The following is a 9,528-nucleotide window of genomic DNA, read 5'->3' on the forward strand; positions in this document are numbered from 1 at the left end:
CAAAGGCGATTTTGAAGGGAACCTGTGTACACATACTCTGAAGACGAGGCTAGTGATAGGTGGCTGGAATTGGGAGGGGGGATGGAATGGGATGGGGAGGGAGAAGGAAAATGAGGAAAGAGAAGTCTACAAGGGACCTGGCCCATACAGCTTTTCCTCTGGTCCAACCCCTCTCTGCTGGGGCAGTCTAAGGGTCGAATGCCTAGGGATGGAGTTGGGGGAGTAGCTCCGCCCTCACCCTAATACTCCCCTATCCTTCCATCCCCTGGAGGTTCGAGTCTTGTATTCCCCAACGCTCTACCCTCAGAACTTTGTAAGATAGAGAGCCTCCTGTCACCATGCCCACCCCCCCAACCCCCCCAAAAGAGCCGCTGCCATCCGGCGAAGGACACGTGGATGTGTCTGCTCTTGTTTCTGTGTGGTTTAGGTAGCAGGAGGACCGGAAGGATAACAAGGAAGTAGGAAAGGGTTTCCTGAGATGAGAGATTACTTCCGTCCATCCTCTTTCCCGTTTGGAAGCTGGAAGGGCTCGGGATTGGTACTGGGACAGGGGCTGGGAACTGGGGCCCGGGGCTAGAGAAGCACAGCAGCAATCAAGAGCTTCTCCTTCCTACGCGAAGGCAGCGGGAAGCAGGTGGGGAGGGAGCATGGACAATTCTGTGTAATACACTCAGCCCTTTTGGAAAGGGTCTGAAATAGGGATCGAGAAAGAAAAAGACAAGGAGGGAAGAGAGAGAGAAAAGAAGAGGGAAGGAAGGAGGGAAGGAAGGAAGGAAGGAAGGAAGGAAGGAAGGAAGGAAGGAAGGAAGGAAGGAAGGAAGGAAAAACAATTAAAAGCAGCCAAGCAATGGTGGCCAAACAGCGGATCCGGATGGCTAACAAGAAACACAGCAAAAACATCACCCAGAGAGGGAACGTAGCCAAAACCCTGGTAAGGCAGGAGATGGATGCTGTACTATGGCGGGTTGGGGAGGGGGTGTGTCTCAGAGGCTGACTTTCTCTACTAGGCTGAGCATGAACCCTTTCCTCTTCATCTACTCTACCATGTGCTGTTTCTTTTCAGGGAAGAGAAGGATGCCTTGGGCTAAGAACCTGGACATAGGGGAGGGCAAGGAATAAAGATTCTTTTCCCACGCCGGGGAAACTTGAAGAGAGGGTGATGAATATCTAGAGAAGGGAACAGATTTTAGGATTAGAGATTGTAGGATGATAGGATCAGAGTTTTGTAATTGGGAAGGACTTTATACCCTAAAGCTAAGTGACTCTCCTACTGTGTAACAGAGCTGGGATTCAAACCTCAGTTTCTCTGATTCCATCCAGAGCTATTCCCATTACTCTAGGCCAGTAATTTTGCCCAATAAACTTTCTCACCCCTGTGGCTGGAGCTACCCAGACTCATATTTGGGTCAATAGAAGTCGAGAAAGAATCTTAGCTAATATAGCAACAAATCATTCTATTGTCTGATATCTTGGTTAGAATGAACTACAATGCAGGCTGAGGTTACTAGGAAGGGAAGAGCTCAAATTGAACCATTTCTGAAAGAATCTTCTAAACAGCAAAGTGTTCTGGGAAAGGATGAAAGCCACTTTATTAGGAGAGAAATAACTTGTATTGGAAGGCAGCTAGGTGGTACAGTGGACAGAGTCCTGGGCTTGGAGTCAAAAAAGACTTCATCTTTCTGAGTTCAAATCTGGTCCCAGACACTTTCTAGCTGTTTGTCCCTGGGCAAGTTACTTACCCTGTTTGCCTCAATTTCTTCATCTGTAAAATGAGCTGGAGAAGGAAATGGCCAACCACTCCAGTGTCTTTGCCAAGAAAACCAAGAGTCAAATGTGGGAGAAAAACATCAAAGACAATAGCAACAAACTTGGATTAGGGCAAGGATTAGAAAATACACTCTAAAGCTAAGGATGGGTGATTTTCCCCTTGTTTGTTTGTATATTTTTTTCCCCAGTTCTTAATTTTTCAAATCCTCTCTACTGTTTGAAAATGTTGCCCCATGGGAGTGTAATTAGACAATCTCATTTCTCCATCACTTTCCATTTCTTCCATGTGACTGGCTGCCATTGAGTCAAACTTTAAGTAAAAATGAAATATTACTGTTATTCACATCACCAATTGTAGAAACATATTTCCTTTGGATTCATTCTCCTCTTAATGCATGATCCCAGCTAAGGGGATTATAAAATCCTAAAATAGACAGGAAGGGGTCTAAAAAAGCACCTCATTTTGCAGAGGAGGAATCTGGGGCCTGGAAAAATGAAGTGGCTTTCTCAAGATCATATAGGTAGTAAATGATTGATCCAGGATTCAGATCTGGCTAATGGGCAATTCTAGAAATACTTCTGAGTTTGAAAGTATCCATTTTTTAAACACTGAAATATTCAAGGAGGCAAATTAGTAAAATACATTCTTTGTGCTGAGGAGGCCCTTTTGTCAAAGTGGAGCATATTACATAGAAAATACCAGGTTCCTTTACCTGAATACCCTTGGGCAAACCACTTAACCTCCCTGGACCTTGATTTTCTCATCTGTAAATGAAGGTGTTAGACTCTGACTTCTGAGGTTCATATCAGCTCTGGATCTATGAATCCTAAACAAAAGTGGAATAGATTGTGTTGTTTTCTTTTAAACAAGACACCAAAAAATTTATGAACCCATTTGCTTGAATGGAAATTCCATAGAGACTTTGGGGTTGGACTAGAAAAGCCAGCTGAGCAGATTAGACAATACCTTTTCTAGAAGACTTGTATTAACTGTCCAAAAGTGACATCTGCAAACATCATGCTAGACAGAACCCGGGAAACCAGAGTGTGCAATGGCAGAGGAACTCTAGGGCTAAACTTGGCTTTGAATCTTCTGCACAGAATTTCAGGCTAACCTACTCCCTGTCTGTCGTTCAGGGATTTTATTGGGACATTTCATTGAGTTGTTGGTAGTAAAACTTACCAGGGTGAGCTCTACCATTGAGTGAGAAGTATTTTTCACTTCAGTATGTCTCTTTATCTAATTTCACTCAGTAGAAAAACCTGCTGTGCTAATTAATATTCAAGCATGTTTTTTTTTATTAAAACCCTTATATCTTAGAATCAATATTATGTACAGAGTGGTAAGGGCTAGACAAGGTGGGTTAAGTGACTTGCTCAGGGTCACACATCTAAAAAACCATCTGAGGCCAGATTTGAACCTCAGGATCTCTCATCTCTATGCCTGGCTCTCCATCCACTGAGCCACCTTGCTGCCTTCTCAAGCATGTGCTTCCACCTTACCCCTAACAGATAATCTTTCCTCTAGCCCACACTGGAGAAACTAGAGGAATGTGGGGTTTTTTTTCTGTTGTTTTAAACTTAATTGGAAAGGAATGTTCCCTGATATTCACTTGACTGCCTAAGTAGCAGTAAAACCTACAACAACTTGTAATGAAAATTTCCTTTGCCAAGGGGAAAAGTAATATTTGTATATAACTGGATGGACTGCTTACTTCACTTCTCTGCTAACTTCCTAACTAACTTTGATGTAAATAGATTAGCCCCTTCAAGGTGAGATGAAATTTTCTCAAAAGAAAACAATGAATCCAATTTTCCCAATCCCTAGTCAAATACAATTAGGCTGGTAATATGTCTGTGTTCCAGGTTTCTTTCAATAAGTTAGAAGATTCGAAGTGGATTCCATCTAAAATTTTAGAAAGCACATTTAGTTTCGGGCCTGGGAGTATATCAGTGGAGAGAGCCTCCATTGTAAAGAAATTTCATCTGGGGAGGGTGGGGAGGAGGGATTGAGACACTAGTGGGATCTATTATGATAAATAAAAATCCCATTAAGATAGGAAGAAAAATCAGTTAAACATATAGAAGATTTATAATTTCATTTGTGTAATATATTCTTTTTCTTTATATTTGGAAATGCTTGTTTTCTTTAGATTTATAAACATTTAGAATAATAATTTTAAAAATGTACAAATAAGGGGGCAGCTGGGTAGTTCAGTGGATAGAGAGCCGGGCCTAGAGATGGGAGGTCCTAGGTTCAAATTTGGCCTCAGACACTTCCCAGCTGTGTGACCCTGGGCAAGTCATTTGACCCCCATTGCCTAGCCCTTAACACTCTTCTGCCTTGGAACCAATACACAGTATTGGTTTAAATAAAGGGTTTAAATAAAATGTATAAATAAAAAAAGAAATATCATCAACCAATGTGGATAGGCAATGTAGAGTTTCAGAGCTGTCTGGGAGGTTAAGTGATTTCCCTAGGTCAGAATCAGGATTTGAATTTAGACCATTCTGATGCTGAGACCAGGTCTTAATCCATAGAAGAGGATTAGATGAGGAGCATTCTGAATTACCCTGTTGAAATCAGAGGATGAGCTTTTTGTTATTCAGTTGTTATCAATCATGTCCAACTCTTTCATGACCCCACTGGGTTTTTCTTAGCATAGATACCAGACTGCTTTGCCATTTTCTTCTCTAGCTGACTTTACAGATAAGCAACTGAGGCAAACAGAGTTAAGTCACTTGCCCAGGGTCACAAAGCTGGGATCTGAGACCAGAATCTGAGACCTCAGGAAGGTGAGTTGTCCTGACTCCAAGTCCAATACTCCATCCCCTGTGCCACCTAGCTGGCTGGCTAACTTAACCTGCTAGAATTCAGGTTTTGTATTATATTGGCTCTACAGGGATATTGCTCCTCTCCCAAGGAGTATTGAACAAATAATCCTTATCCCCTTAGCACTTGGATTCAGGACCCATTGGATTCCCAAACAGGATGATGGCAAACACACAGCCAGCAAAATGATGAACAAAGCCATCAATGGAATCTAAGTTGGGCAATTGTTTATTAGTTGCAAAAATAATTATTGAACTCTGATGAATTTTAATTTGGTTGATAGACATCCTCAGAAGATTGTTCCCACACTAAAATTTGGGGAGCTCTTTACTCCAATTTCAAGTTTCCATCTATAAATATTTTCTTCCTATAAGTTAAGCAGCTTTGTTCTAGTCAACGAGTCATTTTTAGGTTCCTAAATTTATTTTTTGTAAACTCTGACTTGCTGTACAAGCAAAGCAACTTCTTTATTAGCAAGTGAGGGGAACTACCAGCAGAACTAGTTTGTATAAAACTAGCTCCAACTGGCTTAATGTGGGAGAGCTGGAGTAAAGATAAGAAGGACTCAACAAAATCTGTTCCAAGCATCTTCAGTTAAAATCACTATTGTGTACTTGGTCATGTAGGCTGGCCATAAGACCTGTGACTGCACTATAAAATTTCCAGTTAGAGTTATTTACTATTATTTAAGACTGATTTTGCCCCATTATGTTGGGTCAAGGGCAATACAGTGAAATTGCAAGGACCATTTACCTTATCTTATTACCAACAGAACACTGTCAGATAGAATAGATAGAATTCTCCATCTCCTTGAGAGGAGGAATCCATGAACTATCTCTAGTCAAAATCTGCCTGACATCCACACATTAAAGCAAGCCATTGAGGATATCATTTATGCAAAACCCAATCTGTTACCCATCAGGAGCTGGAATTGAAGATGGCCTGTCTCAATCCTCTACATGATCGAAATGATTTTTTTTAAACTGTCTTACCCACTAATGAGAGATTTCACCAAATAAATATTTGGTGAAAAGATTAGTCCCAAAAAAGCTGATGAAAGCTTTTAATAACAGCAGATAAACTTGTCTTTTTAGGCTTATATTTAGTCAAAACCTATTCAGGCCCAAAGCTAATAAAAATATAATTCTGTGTCTTTTGATTTTTTTAAATTTTTTGTCTCTTTCTTTCAGCTTTATATTAGCCATGCTTTTTTTGAGTCTTTTGGGCATAGTAATAAAATAATAGAGATATATGTATATAGGTATAAAGATATATATATGTGTGTATATATATATATTAGATATACACATATATACACGGATAGATAGATATAAATAGATTAGGTAGATAGATAGATAAATAGATAGATAGATAGATAGATAGATAGATAGATAGATAGATATTTGCTAATTGATTGCTCTAGATTTTAAGTACATCCAGGGATTGAGTGAAATTACTTGTTAGGCCTATGTTTTTGCCATGATAAAGATGATGATGACTGACATATATAGCACTTTATATACATTGTCTCTTTGATCCTTCTAACTTTGCCTGTGAAGAAGATACTGGAGGTATTATTATCCCTGTATTACAGATAAGCTGAAGCTAGGAGTGGTTTAGTAATTTACCCAAAGGCACACAACTAATGTCAAGCTTAGAACCAGGACTTTCTTGATTCTAAGGTCAACCTGCTCAATTGACCATGCTGCCTCCAATTACAAAGGAGTTTGGAGATCCCTGGGATGGGTGAAATCTATTCAAAAGAGGGAAATTTATTTTATAAGGAGAGTTCAGTGGGAATTGTTTCATGTAGAAAGGTTTAGATTAAACTTTCACAGATCATAGAATTTTAGAGCTAGAAAATCCTTTAGAGATAATCTAGTCATTTTGCAAGGGAAGAAATTCAGGCTTAGTGGCCCCAGGCTTCAGAAGGCCAAGTGACTTTTCCAGACCATAGTTAATAACAGGAGCAAAATTAGAATTCCGGGTCCCTGACTTCTAGGCCAGTCCCCAGTCCCATGAAATCCAGTTGAAGAATGCTGTTGCTTTTTTTTTTTTTTTTTGAGTGAAAGATCCTCTGTTTAAATCTTGATTCCCTCCTTGCAATCTCTGTGATTTTTGGAAGGTATGGACTCTCCAGGCCGTTGTTTTATCATTTTCAAAATATGGGAGGTGGAAGCTGGACTTGATCAAAGGTTCTTGGCTTAGGGTCTGTGACTTTTTTGTTTTGTTGGTTTTTTTTATATTTTGATAACTATTTCAATATAATTGGCTTCCTTTGTAATCCTATGAATTGAATTGAATTTATTTAAAACCATAATTCTGAGAAAGGCTCCATACACTTCACCATGACACAAAAATTGTGAAGAATTCTTTATATCTATGAATTCTTTTGTGTTTCTAAATTATATGATTCTACAATGCTGTGATCCCCTCCAATTAAGGATTAATGGTAGCAGTGGTATCAGGGCCTTTGTTTGTGGTCATCCTCCAGCCTTCTGAGAAAGCATTGTTAAAGGAAATGAATTTGATGAACTCAATCCCTCTCTTTCTCTCTCTCTTCCTCTCTCTTTGTCTCTCTCTCTTTCTCTCTCTCTTTTTCTCTCTGTCTCTCTCTTTCTCTCTGTCTCTCTCTCTTTCTCTCTCTCTGTCTCTCTCTCTCTTTCTCTCTCTGTATCTTTGTCTCTCTATCTCTGTCTGTCTCTGTCTCTCTTTCTCTTTCTCTGTCACTTTCTCTCTCTCTGTCTCTCCCTGTCTGTCTCTTTCTCTTTTTTTCTACCTTTCCCTGTCACTTTCTCTCTCTCTGTCTCTCTGTCTCCATCTCTCTCACCCAACCTCTTCTTTCTCTTTCTTTCTGTCCGTGCTTCTGCCTCTCATTACTTTTAATTGATATTCTTCATCAATTCAGGGGTTGGAAGTGGATATGTTTGCTTCAAGACCTCTATATGTGAGCTAAAAAAGGCAAATAATTTTTTAAGAACTAAAGCAAATCTAATTCTCTTTTCCCTGGTCCCTTCCATTTTAGAGACCACAAGAAGAGAAATATCCTGTGGGCCCATGGCTGCTGGCACTGTTTGTTTTTGTTGTCTGTGGATCAGGTATGGACACTGCCCTTGAGAACAAATGAAGGATGTTGCAATGCTGACCTTCATGTCCGGGTTGTTTTCTATCAGTGGGGAAAATGTGTATATTTTTTATAAGGACAGTCCATTAGAAGCATATCAGTTTCAGATACAAATTAATTATTGCCTTGGTCTTGAGTTGATCCATTTTTCAAAAAATATGGAACTCTTTGTGAATTTGCATGTCATCCTTGAAGCCATGCTAATTGTCTCTGTACCATTCCAATCTTAGCATATGTGCTATGGAGGTGAGCATTGTTAATGGGGACACGGGTCTCTCTTGTCCTGATGAATGAAGTTCCCAGGTACCAAGTAGCATCTATTCACCGCTTCTGTCTCTCACTCCAGCAAAAAAAAAAAAAAATCCTAATGATACCATCAAGATCAAAGGTCAAATGGGATAAACCTGTAAAAAGCTTTATAAACTTTAAAACATTAAATAAATGCTGGCTATTATTGCTATTGATTTTATTGTTTCTATTCCAGTAAACTAAATATGAATAGCCTCAAAATTAATATTATGCATCACACCAAAATGAATTGACCATTAACAGCTAGCATTTATATAGCATTTTTTTTAACCCTTGTACTTCGGTGTATTGTCTCATAGGTGGAAGATTGGTAAGGGTGGGCAATGGGGGTCAAGTGACTTGCCCAGGGTCACACAGCTGGGAAGTGGCTGAGGCCGGGTTTGAACCTAGGACCTCCCATCTCTAGGCCTGACTCTCACTCCACTGAGCTACCCAGCTGCCCCCTATATAGCATTTTTTAAGCTTGTAAAGAAAGCATCTCACAAATATTATCTCATCATTGTAATAATCCTGAGAGTTGCTATTATTATTTGAAGTTTACAGATTAGGAAACTGAGGCAGGTAAGTGATTTGTCCAGGGTCATATTGTACTTGAGGCTGAATTTGAACTTAGGTCTTCCTGATTCTAGCTAGACTCACTTCTGTCGTATCATCTGTCTGTCTAAGCATCTAAAATTTAACAGCTATCACTACCTATCCATCCAAAGAAGATTTAGAGCTTTTGGGGGAAGTCACTGTAAGAGTGTTCTGGCTATCTGAGTTCCCATTCCAGAGAGTGGCACATTCTTCTCTAGGATTGATGCCTGAGACTTTCACTTTGGGTGGACCTTTGACCTATAGGTCATCAGGTCATCTCAGACTTTGGAAAGGTTATAGGAGAGGCAGGTTTCACTTTCACATTGTTTTCTTCCCAAGATCACCCATGGGGAGGAGGGGGAGAGGGAGAAGAGTTGGAGGAAGCATGACCTGAAGTGCTGGAGTTTCAAATGATTATCAAGAATCCTGAAATAGAAAGTGATCCATTGTCAGTGGAGACATTGATCCCTATTGTCCTAGTGACTGGAGCAAACAGATTACCATACCAAAGGACATCTATTGGGCCCTTTTCTGCCCCTCAGACCTACCAAGGTCCTTTTTCTATTTAGATTAAGCTAAGGACACCCAGATGTACAAAAGTACTAGACTCTGGATTAGGTTTAAAACCTACATTTGACCTTTAACTAGCTCTGTGACCATAAACCCATCTGTGCCTCAGTTTCCTCATATGTAAAATTAAGGGTCCCTTCCAGCTCTGGCTCTGAAATCCTATTACCTGTGCTCTTTGGCAAGGGAGAAGCGATTGCATAAACGATTTTCTATTGACTTTCTAGAGCAGCAATTTCCCCAAAAGAGACCAAACCCCATGGGAGACAGAGGTAGGTATCAGTCCCAAGGTGTTGCCTGGTCTTTAGTGGCTTAGAATTGTTTTTCCAACATGGTTTTGGTTTCTAGGACT

At 40.0% G+C, this 9,528-nt stretch overlaps 1 non-coding gene across 1 annotated transcript; it reads right to left on the reverse strand.

Moving 5' to 3' along the window:
• Positions 1–7,876: 7,876 nt before the first annotated feature.
• Positions 7,877–7,978, reverse strand: LOC123243405. The gene has a single exon (XR_006505939.1). It is a non-coding gene; the product is annotated as a U6 spliceosomal RNA (small nuclear RNA).
• Positions 7,979–9,528: the final 1,550 nt, after the last annotated feature.

Source organism: Gracilinanus agilis, chromosome 3, assembly GCF_016433145.1.
Source record: "Gracilinanus agilis isolate LMUSP501 chromosome 3, AgileGrace, whole genome shotgun sequence".
In the NCBI taxonomy this organism is placed as follows: domain Eukaryota; kingdom Metazoa; phylum Chordata; class Mammalia; order Didelphimorphia; family Didelphidae; genus Gracilinanus; species Gracilinanus agilis.